The following is a 16,672-nucleotide window of genomic DNA, read 5'->3' as shown; positions in this document are numbered from 1 at the left end:
TTCTCTAACATATAGAATCTAGATTTAAGTATATACATATGCATATGTGTATACACACACACACACACACACACACACACACACACACACACACACACATACACACACACTGCAACAGGGATCATTAATAAAGAGGGTGACTGGTGGCGGGAGAGAATGAGAGGAATGATATATAATCAAAGGGCATTCATGCTATATATGAATGGAAATGTCATAATAAAACCCATTGTTATGTACAATAAATTCATGTTTATAAAAACTGTTAACATCTCACTCTGAAAAAAAATTCTATTTCCATCTCCCATTCCGAGGACCCAATAAACATGTAATCTGATTGACTTCCTTCCTGCCTCTACCAGTGATAACCTACAACACTACGGATAAGCCACATGACTTCTGTGCTCAATGATCTGTCCTGTGAATTAAGAGAGTGAACATTGATGAAACACCTGGACAGCCTTTATTCCCTGAGAGGCATTATGTTGGTACTTTTTAAGTAAATGATAAATACCTACTAGTTGTGAAGGTATCTGACAAAGCCCAATTTTAGTCCTCAATTAGGAGATGTCCATCATCCCTGCCTATACCCCATCAGTGCATCAGTTTTCCTTACTATTTGTCCTTTGTAAGAGCATAGACATTCTATACTGTAAATAAAAGAATTATATTTCTTAAAAAAAGAAAGAAAGAGCATAGAAATGCATAGAAATGATCTAACTGCTTCCATTGCAAACAGGGAGACAAGACATCCCTAGGATGCTGCATCCACTTCTACTACGCTATAGCTATTGTCATAGATTCCTCTACACATCTAACATGGGATACTTATTATCACTCTAACATTTTGGGTCAGCAAAAACAAGTACTTTTTATTTCACATGAAAAATATATAGCACACAAATGCTAATTCAAAATTTATTATTGTTATATCAAACAGAAAACAAACTTATTTGTTTCAACCTTTGTGATTCTCATGTGTTCTATAGAGGAATGCCATTCCAATCAGAAAGAAGCTCCTATAACAGTCTCTACGAATGTTCAAAGTAAAACTTTGTAATTTAGAGAGGTTCACAATCAGACAGATTGCAAAAATATTTGGGAAATATGAAAGTGTATTTCTAAATTGTAGGAAGAAGTTTTATAAACACAAACAAAATACTTTGTATTACCATGAAATACATTGTCCCTCTAGCCATTATAACAGTCAGTAGTCAAATGCAACTACTATTTCACACATATGAAGTTCAAGTCCTGGCTGTGATGTGCTGTAATTTATAAACTACATGGAAGATTCAATCAAATACTTGCTATGGAAAGAAATGCCATATACCTCAGCTTTTTAATTTATTTTTCTTATTTTACATATCGATCCCAGTTTCCTCAACTTCCCTCCCTCTTTTTCTCCCTCCCTCCATTCCTCCCTCCCTCCCGTGACCCCCCAACCACCCTCCCATCTCATTCCACCCATTACACAGGGAGGGTGATGCCTTCCAGGAGGGATCAATAAAAATATGTCAAGTCATTTGGAGTAGGGACTAGGCCCTCCCTCCTGCCTCTAGGTTAAGGGAGTAGCCCTCCATGGGGAATGTGCTCCCAAAGTTCTTTTGTGCACCAGCAATACATCTTGGTTCTACTGTCAGAGGTCCCTTAGGCTGCCCAGGCCTTCTAATTGATAACCATGTCCAGGGGATGTGAGTCAGTCCAATGCTGGTTTCCCAGTTATCAGTCTGGGAGTCCCTTAGCTATCCCTTGTTCAGGTCAGCTGTCTCTGTGGGTTTCTGTAGCCTGGTCTTGTCCCCATTTTCTTTTCACTCCTCCCTCACTGCATCTGGATTCCAGTTTGGCTCAGTGTTTAGCTGTGGGTGTCTGCTTCTGTTTTCATTAGCTACTAGATGAGGGCTCTATGATGGTGGATAAGTTAGTCTTCAATCTCATTATCAGGGAAGGGCATTTAAGGTAAGCTTTCCACTGTTGCTCAGATTGTTAGTTGGGGTTATCCTTGTAGGTCTCTGGACATTTCTGAAGAGTCAGTCTTCAAACCTATAATGGCTCTCTCTTTTATGGCAATTCTCTCTCTCTCTCTCTCTCTCTCTCTCTCTCTCTCTCTCTCTCTCTCTCCTGTCATCTATTCCTCCTTTGACTCAATCTTCCTAGTCCCGCATGCTTTCCTCTCCTCCCCTTCTCTTTCTCTTAGCTCCATCTCCACTCACTGCCCCCTCCACTCCCAATATGCTCAAGGGATCTTGTTCCTTTCCCCTTCTGTGAGGGACCTTGTATGAATCTCTTAGGTTCCTCCTCCTCCTTGTATCCTGGTTTCTCTGGTGGTGTGAATTATAGGCTGGTGATCCTTTTAGAAATTCTTTTTTGCTTCAATGTCACTAAAAAAACTTTAATAAAAATCGCAGAATGCATGCCTTATAGTGAAAGTATGTAAGTCTGAATGTTTAGAAAGCCAAGGCATGAGGGCTACAGGTTCAGTTCCTGCTTAAGCCACAGAGTGATGTGAATACCAGCTTCAGAAATTTACTTAGAGTCTGTCTCAAACATTTTTTTTTAACTAAAAAGAGTCTAGAGATAGGAGTTAGAACACCATGAGGCATGAACATCTCTCAGGCCACTTCTGTAGCTTACTCCCCACCACCACCATCACACACACACACACACACACACACACACACCTTCTCCAAGTGTTGTATTTTAAAATTTAGTTATTTATGGAATTTTCTATAATCTACTTAAATAATGGATATGGGAGAGATGCATTTATTTTGTAATGACAGTATTTGGTTAGTGATGAAAGTATCTTGAAGAATGTTGTCATTGTTAATACTGTGAGAGTTGAAAGCTTATTTAATGATTTGAAGTTTCCTTTTTTATACTCAATTAAAATCTATGATCTGATTGGATGGATAACATAGTAATTGCCTATTGATGTTATAAGAATAACTAAAAGCTAAACAGGCTAAGAATAGAATGTCTGTCAAATCCTTATCTGACTTATAGATGGCTCTGTAGAATGGTATCAAGTAAGAGAATAAATAATACAGGTGTCTGCATCTTTTATTAGTTTGAATATGGATTCTGGAGATGACTTTAGATAAGTTCTTATATCATGATGTTTTTATAATCTCAGGCCTAAATATAAGCATATCTGAGGTTAAAATGTGAACCTTGCCATTTGAACTTGAAAAGTAAAACCATAATTGCTTCACAAATGCTACAATTTCAGATAGCTGTATCCTCCCACCCAAATTCTCTCTTGATATAGGATGTTCTCAACACTCATGAGCTGCTAATCATTAAGACTTCATTTTGTTTCCATATCTCAGCTTTTATATTGATTATACATTAAAATGTTTAGAATATACATATATAGGTAAATTAAATATGTAATGACATTGATTTTAACTATTTCATTTTCATAATAGAGCTATTATAAATATTTAATTACACATATAACTTACATTGTACTTTTTGGACAACACTGTTCTAGATATTGGCCTAAAACCCACATAGACCACAAAGAACTCAGATATTTCTTTTCCTTTTTGTTTTCAATTTGTTTTATTCATTTTACACGCCACCTACAGTTTCCCCTCCCTCTCCTCTTCCTGCTCCCTATACCACCCTCTCACCCCACCCCATCCACAGAAAGGGTAAGGCCTCCTATGGGGGATGGTCAACAAAGCTGGGCACATCAAGTTGAGGCAGGACCAAGCCCCTCCCCCTGCACCATGGTTGAATAGGACATCCTAAAGTAGGGAATGTGCTCCAAAAAAAAGCCAACTCATATACCAAGGTTTGATCCTGGTTCCACTGCCAGGTTTCTCACAGACAGACCAAGCAACACAATTATCACCCACCTTCACAGGGCCTAGTTTGGTCCTATGGAGGCTTTCCAGCTGTTGGTACAGAGTCTGTTCTCATAAGCTCAGGTGACCTGTTTCTGTGGGTTTCTCCATCATGGTCTTGACTCCCCTTGCTCATGTAATCCCTCCTCCCTCTCTTCGACTGGATTTCTGGAGCTAAGCCCAATGCTTGGCTGTAGATTTCTACATCTACTTCCATCATTACTGGATAAGGGTTGTATGTTGATAATTATGGTAGTCACCAACCTGATTGTAGGAGAAGGCCAGTTCAGGCACCCTCTCCACATTGCTAGGAGTATTTGCTGGGGTCATCCTTGTGGATTCCTGGGAATTTCCTTAGTATCAGCTTTCTCCCTAGCCCCAAAATGAACCCCTATATCAAGATATTTTTCAGTGTTTTCTTTCTCTGTCCCTCCCCCAATTCAACCCCTCACTTTTCTTGCCCTATCCCTTCCTCTATACTGCCCTTCTACCCCAAGTTTACTCAGGACATCTCATCTGTTTATTATTGTATGTAAAGGCAACTTTCTTTATGGTCTTCTCTATTTGGTATTCTGTGTGCTTCCTGTGCTTTGAGTGGAATCTTCTTTAGGTTAGGGAAATTTTCCATGATTTTTTGAAAATATCTGTGCTTTTAAGCTGTGTTTCATATTTCTACTCTATCCCTATTATTCTTAAATTTGTTCTTTTCACAATGTCCCAGATTTTCTGGATGTTGTATGAAGGAGGTTTTTGTGTTAAATATTATTGTTTTTTTGACAAAGGCATCCATTTCTTCTATCATGTCTTCAATGCCTGAGATCCTTTCTTCGATCTCTTGTCTTGTGTTACAGAACTAGTATCTGTGGTTTCTGTACAAATTCCTAGGTTTTCCATTTCCAGATTTCCCTAATATTTATTATTTATTTTTTATTGATTCTATTTGTGATTCCTGGCCTTGATTTTATTAATTTACTTTCATAGTTTGTGTTCTTATAGATTTCTTTAACAGATTTATTGATTCCTCTTTAAAGACTTCTATCATATTTATTAAAGTACTTTTAATGCCTTTCTTCTACTTCAACTGTGTTGGAATACTCAAGGCCTGCTGTGGTAGAATTACTGGGTTCTAGGGGAGAAGTATTTTTCTGACTGATATTGATTATATTTTCATGTGGGCTTCTAATCATCTGTGTTTGGGAAGATGGTAATTCTTGGTGCTGATTCCTGCTCTAATCTTTATTGGCTGGATGTTCCTTGCTTTCTGTTTCCTCTCTGATTCTTCAGAGAGTATGGTGTCTGTGTGTTGCATGGTAGGAAATTTTTCTGATATCATGATAGATGTGGGCACTGATATTCTAGGTAAAATATTTTTCTAGGTATTGGGAACTGACTCTTAGGAATGATGATGAGCTGAGGAGGCTGTGGGGGTTCATAAGAGGGAGAAAAGCAGGTTTTTCCACTAGAATCTGTTTTGGGTCAGAAAATGAGGGTAGATGACAGCAATGAATCTGGGGTTCAGACTGAGGGATTAGACTTGGAGGAATGGAGATCTGCCAAAAAAAAAAAAAAAAAAAAAACTTCTCTAGTCATCGTGGTCTGTGGGATTTCAGGGAGTATCTACTGAGATGGAGGCCAGAACAAAGCAATTAGTTAGGAGAAGTTTGGAGGGGAACATGTTATGTTATCCACCGGAGATGAGGACAAAGGAGGAAGGAGGGTTGCAGGGGATATTCTGCTGCCTAGGTGGAGATGAGACTGGGGAATTGGATTTGAAAAATCAGATGGAGAAGTGAAGATCTATAGTCAGAATAAGTGTTTCCCTTGCAGGTGTGGACTGGAGGTTCCCAGGGAGCCCATTTTGATCTCTTAATGTAGACACTCCAGGCTGTAAACAACCTTCTTAGGAATATTTTTATTATGCACCAGAGATTTGTGTTGTATTATGTTTTGATTTTCATTTCATTCCAGGAAAATATCTATTTCTTTCTTGATTGCCTCTTTGAGAATTCATCATTCAATAATGAACTGTTTAATCTACATGGATTTTATACACTTATAAGAGTTTCATTTCTTACTCATTTTAAGCTTTATTGAATAATAGTCAAGTAGGATAATTTCAATTTTCTGTATTTTTTAAGGTTTATTTTGTGTTCCACCATATTATATATTTTAGAAAAGCTTCCATGTGCTTCTGAGTAAAATATATTTTCTTTAGTGTTTCAATGGAATATTCTGTATATATTTGCTAGGTCCATTTGACACAAGGTCCTGTTTAAATCAAATGTTTCTATTTATTTTTGTCCAGATGATTAATCTATTGGAGAAAGTAGAGTATTGAAATTGCCTACTATTGTCAGGTTAGTGTTAATCTGTCTTTAATTCCATTACTATAATTTTATGAATTGTTGCCTGTACCAGAGTATGTTATTAATATGTTTATTATTGTGAAAAGGCAAGCAAGGGGCTGAGCCACATCTCCTATGCTTGCATTCTCAGGCTGCCTCACCCACAGGTGACCACAGGGCCAGCACCACTGCTTTCACAAGTGTTGCAGCTGGTGAAGTGGAGGGTCAGCTCCCTCACCAATGGAGGTGGTAGAGGCAAATGGGGGAGGACCCTTTCTCCCAAATGGGTCAACTGGTCAGAACCTTGGTTAGGTCTCCTACCTGCTGCAGGTGTTGAGGAGTGAGGGGAGGAAGCCATCTTTCTCCTATTCCACCATATGACAGACAAGAGGGGCTCAATCTGCTCTCCCATTCTCATGCTCCCAGGGCTAGCTTCCCCATGCATTGAAAAAAAATCAGTATTGCCTGGGCAGCAGAGTAAACCTGACCATATTAGAGTATCTAGGCTGAGAGAGTATCCCTCCCTAAGGAGTGGGCTCACAAAGTTTGTGCATTAGAGATAAATATTGGTTCCACTGCCAGAGATTCCATTGACTGCCCTGGTCTCCCAACTGAAACTCATGTTTAAAGGGACTGGTTTGGTGTTATGCTGGTTCCCCAGCTATCAGACTGATGTGCTCCCAGTTGCTCAGATCAGCTGTTTCTGTGGGTTTCCCCATCATGGTCTTGACCCCTTTGCTCATCACTCCTACCTCTCTACAACTGGATTCCTGGAGTTCAGCTCAGTGTTTAGCTGTGGACCTCTGTTTCTGCTTCCATCAGCTACTGTGTGAAGGCCCTAGGATGGCATATAAGTTAGTTATCAATCTCCTTATAAAGAAAGGCATTTAAGGTAGCCTCTCCACTATTGCTTAGATTTTTACTTGGTGTCATCCTTATGGATCCCTGGGCATTTTCCTAGTGTCAGATTTCTCTTTAAACCTGTAATGGCTACAGAGAAACCCTATGTCAAAAAACAAAACAAAACAAAACAAAAAACACAAAAACGTATAATGGCTCCCTCTATTCAGGTATCTCTTTTCTTGCACTTTTTCTCTATTCTTTCCTGGCCTCAATCTTTCTGATTTCTCATGTTCTACTCTTCCCCTTACCTTCCTTTTACCTCAATTCACCCACCTCCTATGCTCCCAATTTTCTCATGAGATCTTGTATCTTTCCCACTTTCAAGGTATAAAATCTCTCCTGGGGTCCTCCTTGCTTCCTAGCTTCTCTGGGGTTATGAATTGTAGGCTGGTAATCCTTTGCTCTATGTTTAATATCCAATTATGAGTGAGTACATACCATGTATTTTTTTCTGGGTCTGGGTTACCTTACTCAGTATTTTGCTTCTTAGCTCATTCAAGAAGTCTGCATCTTTGATTGCAGATTTGAGTCCATTCAGTTTTATTATTGAAAGACATGTGTGATTGCAGTCATTGTAAGTTTTTTTATTTTTTTGTTAGTTTGTTTTATTTCTAGCCTCTTTTCGCTGTCCTTATTTCTCTCTTCAGTTTGAAGTATTACTTTCAATATTCTGTTTAGTATTTTTTGTTATTGAATTTTTTAAGGCTTTTTGAATCATGGCAATCATGTTTGCTCTCCTTCAACTATGGAAGATCTTTTTGCTGGCTACAGTAGTCTTGGTTGACAGTCATGGTTAGCTCCTCCTTGTTGAGGTCAGCTGTCTCTATGTTTTTTTTTTTTTGCAACCTGGTCTTGTCCTCTCTGCATCTGGATTCTAGTTTGACTCAGTGTTTAGGTATGGGTGTTTGCTTCTGTTTCCAACTGGTATTATATGAGGTCTCCATGGATAAGTTAGTTTTGATCTCACTATCCAGGAAGGTCATTTATGGTAGCCTTTCCATGGTTGCTCAAATTGTTAGTTGGCGGCAGTCTTGTAGGTCTCTAGACCTTTCTTTAGGTTCAGTTTTCTCTTCTAACCAATAATAGCTCCCTCTTTTACATTCTCTCTCTCTCTTCTGTTTTCTATTCCTACCCTGACTCAATCTTCCTAGTCGCACATGCTTTCCTCTCCTCCCCCTCTCTTTCTCCTACTACTATCTCCAATCACTACCCCCCCCCCCCGTGCTCTGGGGAATTGTCCTTTCCCCTTTCTGTGAGGGATTTTACCACAGGACCCAGCAATCCCCCTCTTAGGCATAAATCAAATGATCCACATCCATGCAACAAAGGCATCTGCTCAACTATGTTCATAGCATTATTATTTGTAATAGCAAGAACCTGGAAGCAACTAGATTCACCTCAACTGAAGAATGGATAAAGAAGATGTGGCACATCTACACAATGGAATACTACTCTGCAGAAAAAAATAATTGAATCTTGAAATTCACAGGCAAGTGGATGTCACTTGAAGTAATTATCCTGAATGAGGTAACCCAGTCACAAAAAGAGGAACATAGTATGTACTTGCTCATATATGAATTTTAGACATAGAGCAAAGGATCAACAGCCTATAATTCATACCACCAGAGGAACTAGGTACAAGGTGTATTCTAAGAGATTTGTGTTATTGTTGAATTCCAACTTTAAACCATGGTGGTCTGATAAGGTACCGGGGACTATTCCAATTGTTTTGTATCTGTTGAGGTTTGTGTGGTAGCCTAGTATGTGGTTGATTTTAGAGATCATTCCATGTGGAGAAGAAGCTATATTCTTTTGTGTTTGGTTGGAATGTTCTATAGACGTCTGTTAAATCCAATTGAGGCACAACTTCTGTAAGTTCTTTTGTTTCTTTGTTAAGTTTCTGATTGGTGGTCCTGTCTAGAGGTGAGAGTGTGTTGTTGAAATCTCCCACTATGAGTTTATGAGTTTTTATGTGAGCTTTGAGTTTTAGTAGTGTTTCTTTTATGAATGTGGGTGCCTCTGTATTTGGGGCATAGATGTTCAGAACTGAGACTTTGTACTGATGGATTTCTCCTGCGATGAATACGAAATGACCATCTTCATCTCTTTTGATTAACTTTGGTTTGAAGTCTAACTTGTTAGATATTAGGATAGACACACCTGCTTGCTTCTTCAGTCCATTTTATTGGAAGATCTTTTCCCAACCCTTTACCCTGAGGTAATGTCTGTCACTGAAGCTTAGATGTATTTCTTGTACACAGCAGAAGGATAGATTCTGTCTTCATATCCATTCTGTTAGCTTGTGTCTTTTTATAGGCATTTTATAGGCATTAAGACCATTAGTATTGAGGGAAAGTAAGGACCATTGATATTTAATGCCTTTTTTTTATTTGTTGTTGTTTGTGGTGCTATTGTGAATATATTTGCCCTGCTTTACCCTTGGATTCTGGTGAAGTGGGATTATCTATTGCTTATGCCTTTGTGTGCATTTGAATTGGAGTTTTCCTTCCAGAACTTTCTGTAGGGCTGGAGTTGTTGATAAGTATGGTGAATTCTGGCTTTGTCATTAAATATCTTGTTTTCTCCATCTATAGTGATTGAGAGTTTTTTTTTTTGCACATAGTAACCTGTGGTAGCATCTGTGGACTCTTAGTACTTGTAAAACATCTATCCAGGACCTTCTGTCCATGAGAGTTTCCAAGGAGAATTCAGGTGTAATTTTGATAGGTCTGCCTTTATATGTTACCTGTCTTTTTCCTTTGCTGCTCTTAATATTTTTCTTTATTCTGTTTGTTAAGTATTTTGATTATTATGTGTCAAGGCATCTTTTTTTCTTTGGTCCAGTCTATTTGCTGTTCGGTATACTACTTGTACTTTCATGGGCATGTCCTTCTTCAGATTGGGAAAGTTTTCTTCTATGATTTTGTTGAATATGTTTTCTGCACCTTTGAGCTGGGCTTCTTCACCTTCTTCTATGCCTATTATTCTTAGGTTTGGCCTTTTCATGGTGTCCCACATTTCCTGGATGTTTTGTGTTAAGGATATGTTGGAATTAAGATTTTCTTTGGTTGAGTAATCTATTTCCTCTAGTTTATCTGAGGAATCTGAGCACCTGAGATTCTCTCTTATATCTCTTGTATTCTGTTGGTTATGCTTGTGTCTATATTTCCCAATTGTTTGTCCAGTTTTTTTAATTTCAGTATTCCCTCAGTTTGTGTTTTCTTTATTTTCTCTAATTCAGTTTTTAAGTCTTGAACTTTTTCCTTTACCTGTTTGATTGTTTTTTCTTGGCTTTCCCTACTTTCTTTAAGACATTTGTTCATTTCTTGCATTTTTCCCATAGTCTTTTCCTCTATTTCTTCTAATTTTTTCTTTCTTTTTTTCTTCCATTTCTTTAAGGGATTTTCTCACATCACCTTTATCATTTTTATGAAGATAATGTTTATGTCATTCTCTTCTGCTTCATCTGCTTTTGGCTTGTTCAGGCCTAGTTGTTGTAGAGTACATAGATTCTGGGGGTGTCATGCTTGTCTTTCCATTGTCAGGCATTTTCTTGTATTGCTGTCTTCCCATTTTTTTCTTCCAGTGAGTGCACATAGAGTCTCTTTCCCTCTATGCTACTCTCCTGGTGGGCTTAAGTGGGTCAGAAGTTTGATATCTGTAGGTATGTGTAATCAAGCTCTCTAGGTGGTCTCTCCTCAGGCAGGTGCCCCTTGATGGTGGTCAAAAATCAGACAGGTGGGGTTCAAGTTGGTCCTCCAGCAGAGGCCCTGTTATGGGATCAAAGACCAGGCAGACAGGGTCTCAGGGTGGTATAGTATGGATATAGGCAGGTCTAGTGTTCTGAAACATTAAGGCAGTGATAATTACCTATTGCCACTAAGAGTCAAAAATTGTCATGCTACTAGAAGTTGCTGATGCCTGAGATTCCGATTTTGGTTTTAATTATTGTCTTAAGTTGTTGGCAGTTGAATAAAAAATTGATGAATGTAAGGTATTAATAAGAGAAAATGTTATTTCACCTATTCTGTTTTCTGTAAGTCTAAAAAGAAAGAATATTCTAAGTTAGAAAGGGAAGAATCATCTCAAAATTTATTAATGGAAGGTAGTTTTAAGTTAGAAAAGAAAAGCTGAAGACACTGACCTTTGAAAACAGGAGTAGGTGAGGAATTTCAACTGGACTTTCCTAATATATTGAAGAAATAACTATAAAAATGAAATGTAAACAGAAGTTTATTTGTCCTGCCTCATCCCACAGCTGCTTCTAAATAATCACTCAGAGACTTAATATTAATTACAGAATGTTTGGGCTATATATCAGGCTCATTACTAACTAGCTGTTGCATTTAAATTAACCTATTTTTATCCATCTATTTATTGCCACATGGTTTGGGGCTTAGCATCCCTCTGGCATCTTGTTCCTTGGGTGGCTGGGTCATGTCTTCCTTGACTCTTCCCCTTTTCAACTGAGTCTTCAGTTCAATTGTTCTGCTTAACCTTATCCTGTCTTTCCATAGGTCAAACAGTGTTTATTATTGACCAATGGGAGCAATATATATCCACGGCATATAGAAAGATCATTCCACAAGAATGAAACAGTTGAATACCTTTTGCATAAAGCTGAAGTGAATAATTGAAATGGAATTGAAATTAAATTAAGTGCAAGTTCACTCACTACAAAGGGCTATATAGACAACTGTTTATAAAAGTTAAACAGAGAAATAAAAGTGATTCAAAACTATAGCCTCTTAGAAAATATTTGTTTTAAAAATAGATATGAAAAAAAAATCATAAATGTACAAAATTAAATATTTCAAATTAAAATGCTTTTCAGATCCTGAGGTGTCTTAGGAATGAGGTACCTAAATGTCTGAAAAAAAAAATGACTCTTTTTTTTTTTTTTGAAATTGGCAAAAAACTGAGATTGAAAGAACACTAGATCCATATAACTTTGACTTTGGTATGTGTCTAAATATGGAGTGTGGTTCACAGATTTTTATGAGTCTCAGGATCATCTGGAAGACTGGTAATATCATCCACCTTATCTCCAGATTTACTGAGTCTGAGATAAATTGTAGTAATTTAGATTTTCAAATTTCAAAATGATGGTGGTCTAAGTATATTTTGATAACCAATATTCTGTAATTAAAATGATACTGAAATTTGAATTGCATGGGTGCTAACATACCCATTTATTTGCACAAAATTCTTGCTAATAGAGCCAGATATTTAAAATTTTGGGTTACATATACACAATGGAAACATTTTGAGCAAAATAATGGTTGTTTTTGTTGTTGTTATTCTTTAAGCAATGTAGAATAACAATTTTTTGTTAACATATTATGAAAGCAAAGCAAAGGAATTAAAGAGGATTGGAAACTGAAACCCAAGATTTACCGCCACTTTCCTTTTCTTGGTCTTTATACTGGATGCTTCTATGACCATCAATGAGCCCTTCTTCCCATTCAGAATCTCTACCTTTGCTTTTCATGGCCATGTTGCTATTCCCCCTCATTCTCTGGCTGGTCTCCTCCTACCTTATATGTGTATGTGCTTGGACCTTAAGAGTTCCCTCCACTGTGCTTCTCAGTTTTTATGCTCTTGCTAAAGCTTCTTCTATAATCATACATAGCACTGTTCACATAAATGCTAATTCTCACACATTATATCCATGTTCTCCCATAGTCTGATTCAATATTGTCTGCTTTGATTACATATGGTCTGAAGATTATCCTTCCCTTCCCCCTCCTCTATGCACAATGTTTCACACACCTGTAAACACTACAAACTATCTCTTGAATTTGCTATTTCTCTCTATCCCACCTGCTACCACTTAATCCAAGGCACAATATCTTCACCTCAAGTCAGACAATCATTCAATCTACTCATCCATAATACACTCTGGCTTCCTCTAATGTGTTATTCACAATGTGGTCAAACTTCAGTACAAACTACTTGTTCTGTCATTAATTATATCCTCAGCACCTGATACTTCTGAAGTTTGATTAATGCTTATAGAACAAATAATAATCAAAGAACATGTTTCTGCTAGCTATAAAATAATATATAGTCATAAAATAAATTATATGGACACAGAAAGAGATGCACAGGAATACTTGGTTCAACTGACAAAATAATCTGTAACTCCAGTGTGCTTTTGTCTGAATTGCTGATTGCCCATCAGAATGCTGAGGTTATCCATTGACTAGGGGGTAGAAGGAGACACTTTACCTAGAGCACTTTCTTCTTTGATTGTTTGCTTGTAAATCATCTACTTTACTTAGCTGTCCACATATCAGTATAGTCACCAAAAGACCATCATATTAAAAAAATGTCATGTGTGTAATCATTTTTTATCAGTGGCATGTGGTATTTGCAAGAATTGGTTCTCTCCTTCCATTATGTGATTCCCATGTATTTATTGAACTCAGGCTCAGCCAAAAGCATCTTCTATGAGCCACCGTATTGGCCTATATGTCAAAATGTATGCTAATCAAAGAAATAAAGATACTCTTCCTAAGTATAATAGTCAGGGGTTCATTGTCCAGCAATACTCTGGCCTGCACCTGTCCTCTCTGGTCATCTTGCACATGTCATGCTCTTCTTGAAGTTCTTCAAACATGCTACTGTTGCTTTCCTTCCAGACACTACACAAGCTATTCCCCTTTTAAGTATACTCTTTTTAAGCCCCCATTACTCTTCCAATCTGCACTTGCTTATTTCTTGCTTTTGACAAACTTTTTCATATTCAGTAGGTTTTAACAGTTGCTTATCCTTTGTGGTTACCTGACAGGATGGAAGCTCTTCTCATAGTGAAGTTTCATCATCTGTGTACTTTTGGTCTTCCTTACTAGTCCTAAAAAAAAGGAGCTGTGTATTGTGTATCTTCAGAGTTACATCCTCACAGCCTAGCATGGTGCTGGAAACTAGTAAGTAACTACAAATCCATTGCTAACTGGACACAAAGAGTCTCAAATTCTATTTAGGCAACCTCTTAGAGTTCAGTCTGTGTTATTATTCTGCAACTCTAGCTAGTTCTTGTTTAATTCTTATTCACATTCAATGTCCTTGTACAAACCTTGAGATGCATTTCTTCTCTCATGCACATTCTGTTAAGATACTCATTTTAAATTGTCACCTTCTGTCCATTATTGTACACATGGCACTTCAAATGTCTCTTTAAGATTTTATTAGAAAAATTAACTTTAGTAGAATTGCTTCAATTTAAAAAGCCCTCCGTATTAGCCAAAATGCTTATATTTTTTTTTACCAAAATACTTTCTAAGCATATCACAAAGAAACACCATTATCCAGGATATTTATTGACATCATGCAAATATAAAATTGTAAACTAAATTTTTTTTATTTTATTTAATTTAATTTATTATTTTACATGTCGATCCCAATTCCCTCTCCCTCCCTCCCTTTTACCCTCTCTGCCCTCTCACATGCACCCTAACCACCCTCCCCTCCCATCCCCCCCCACGCCAATTCCATATGTAGAGGAATGCCATCCCGTTGGGGTCATGTAGATCTGACAGGTCATGTGAAGTAGGGACTAGGGCTTCTCTCCTGTCTCTAGATTAAGGCAGTTATCCCTCCATGGGGGATGTGTTCACAAGGACCTTTTGTGCACCAGGGATACATCCTGGCTCCACTGTCTGAGGTCCCTTAGACTGCTCAGTCCTTCTGGCTGAGACCCATATTCATGGGGGGCTGAGTCAGTCCCATGCTGGCTTCCCAGCTATCAGTCTGGTGGCCCGTTAGCTCCTCCTTGTTCAGGTAAGCTGTTTCTATGTGTTTCTGCAGCCAGGTCTTGTCTTCTCCATCTGCATCTGGGTTCTAGTTCGACTTAGTGTTTATGTATGGGTGTTGCTCCTGTTTCCAACAGGCATTAGTTGAGGGCTCCATGGATAAGTTAGTTGTTGATCTCACTCTCTGGGAAGGGTGTTTATGGTAGCCTTTCCACCGAAGCTCAAATTGTTAGTTGATGGCAGTCTTGTAGTTCTCGAGACCTTTCTTTGTGTTCAATTTTATCTTCAAACCAATATTGGCTCCCTCTTTTATGCTCTCTCTCTCTCTCTATCTCTCTCTCTCTCTCTCTTTCTCCTGTCTTCTATTCCTAACCAGGCTCAATCTACCTGGTCACACGTGTTGTAGACTAAAATTTTAAGAGACACTGGGATCAGCAAAATTAAATAGCTATGTTTACTTGTTTACTGCAGGAGTTTAACAACTTAAGTTTAACAACTTAAAACTCCCTGAATATTTATGAGACAATGGCGTGCGCGCGCGCACGCGCACACACACACACACACACACACACACACACACACACACACACACTTGCAATTGACAATTTAAAATGTGGAATTTATGTATGGGAAATTGGGTATATATATAAATAAATAATATATATATATATATATATATATATATAATAAGCCAGACTTAGGAAAATGAATATCATGTTTTTTTTTAAAATGTAGAATCTAGACTGAAATACATATATGATATCAAAGCACAAGAGAGACTATATGAAAAGAATAAGATCTCTAAAGAATGAGAAAGTATTATGGGAAGGATGAGGAAGACCTACCTCTCATGTTCCCCCTCACATTCATTCAGGAGGGTAATAATGGGAATCCTCTGGGAGGAAGGTTTGTTTGTACCAACCAAAAGATATATAGTAGAAGAGTAGAAGAGGGAGAATATATATATATATATATATATATATATATATATATATATGTATATTGTGTGTGTGTGTGTGTGTAATTAAACCTTTTATTTTGAATGTCAACTAAAAACTAATAAAAAAGAAAATACACAGATTCCAAACAACAATCAGACTTTATTCTCCAATAAATTATCTTCATAAGTCCAGTGTACAGGAGCTTCTACTCTCCTGCCTTCATGATAATAGCTCTACATTTCCAGCCACAGATCAATAGGGCTTCAGAAGAGACCTAAGGAAGTGTAAACCACTGTGGGCACAAATTATCTGTTTACTTGCTATTTCTTATAGTATGTGAACTAATCTCATGGCTCAATTGTGACTTTCAGAAATATATTTGAGTGTGTGAGATTCACAGTTATGCAAGCCTCAGTTTAGCTTTGAGGGGAGCAAGATGGAAGGATGCAGGAACTAAATTCATCTTGCATCTCTAGTGTTTACTTTGTAATTTCTGTGGGGTGAGGCAGGAGAGGAAGACAACAAGAATAGGGAAAAATGGCTCTTCTCTTGAATTCCTCACTCTCTTAGGGTGAAGAATGGCATCCCCACAAACAACCTTGCTACTAAAAAGAGGAAATATAGGAGGTAAACAACAGCAAGGCCACATAAAACCAGGACAGTGCAGGTCTATGATAACCAATGAGTCATTCAAGATCTGTGAAGAAACAGCTGATTCATCAAGGTCAATTTTTTTTAAATGCTTAATTTTTTTATTTTACATATTCATCCCAGTTCCCTTTCTCTCTCTTCCTCATTCGCTCCCTCCCTCCCATGCCCCCTGACCACCCTCCCACCCCTTTACCCCTACTCCATAAGGAGGGTGATGCCTTCCAGGA

General features: G+C 37.8%; 1 pseudogene; it reads right to left on the bottom strand.

Annotated features, from left to right (window-relative positions):
* The window catches only part of LOC127214946 (peptidyl-prolyl cis-trans isomerase A-like), a 31,111-nt pseudogene extending 18,515 nt beyond the window's left edge, over nt 1-12,596 (bottom strand).
* Between the last annotated feature and the right edge of the window lie 4,076 nt (nt 12,597-16,672).

This window comes from Phodopus roborovskii, unplaced genomic scaffold (genome assembly GCF_943737965.1).
Source record: "Phodopus roborovskii unplaced genomic scaffold, PHOROB, whole genome shotgun sequence".
Taxonomy (NCBI): Eukaryota; Metazoa; Chordata; class Mammalia; order Rodentia; family Cricetidae; genus Phodopus; species Phodopus roborovskii.
This window is presented reverse-complemented; position numbering and strand designations above follow the sequence as displayed.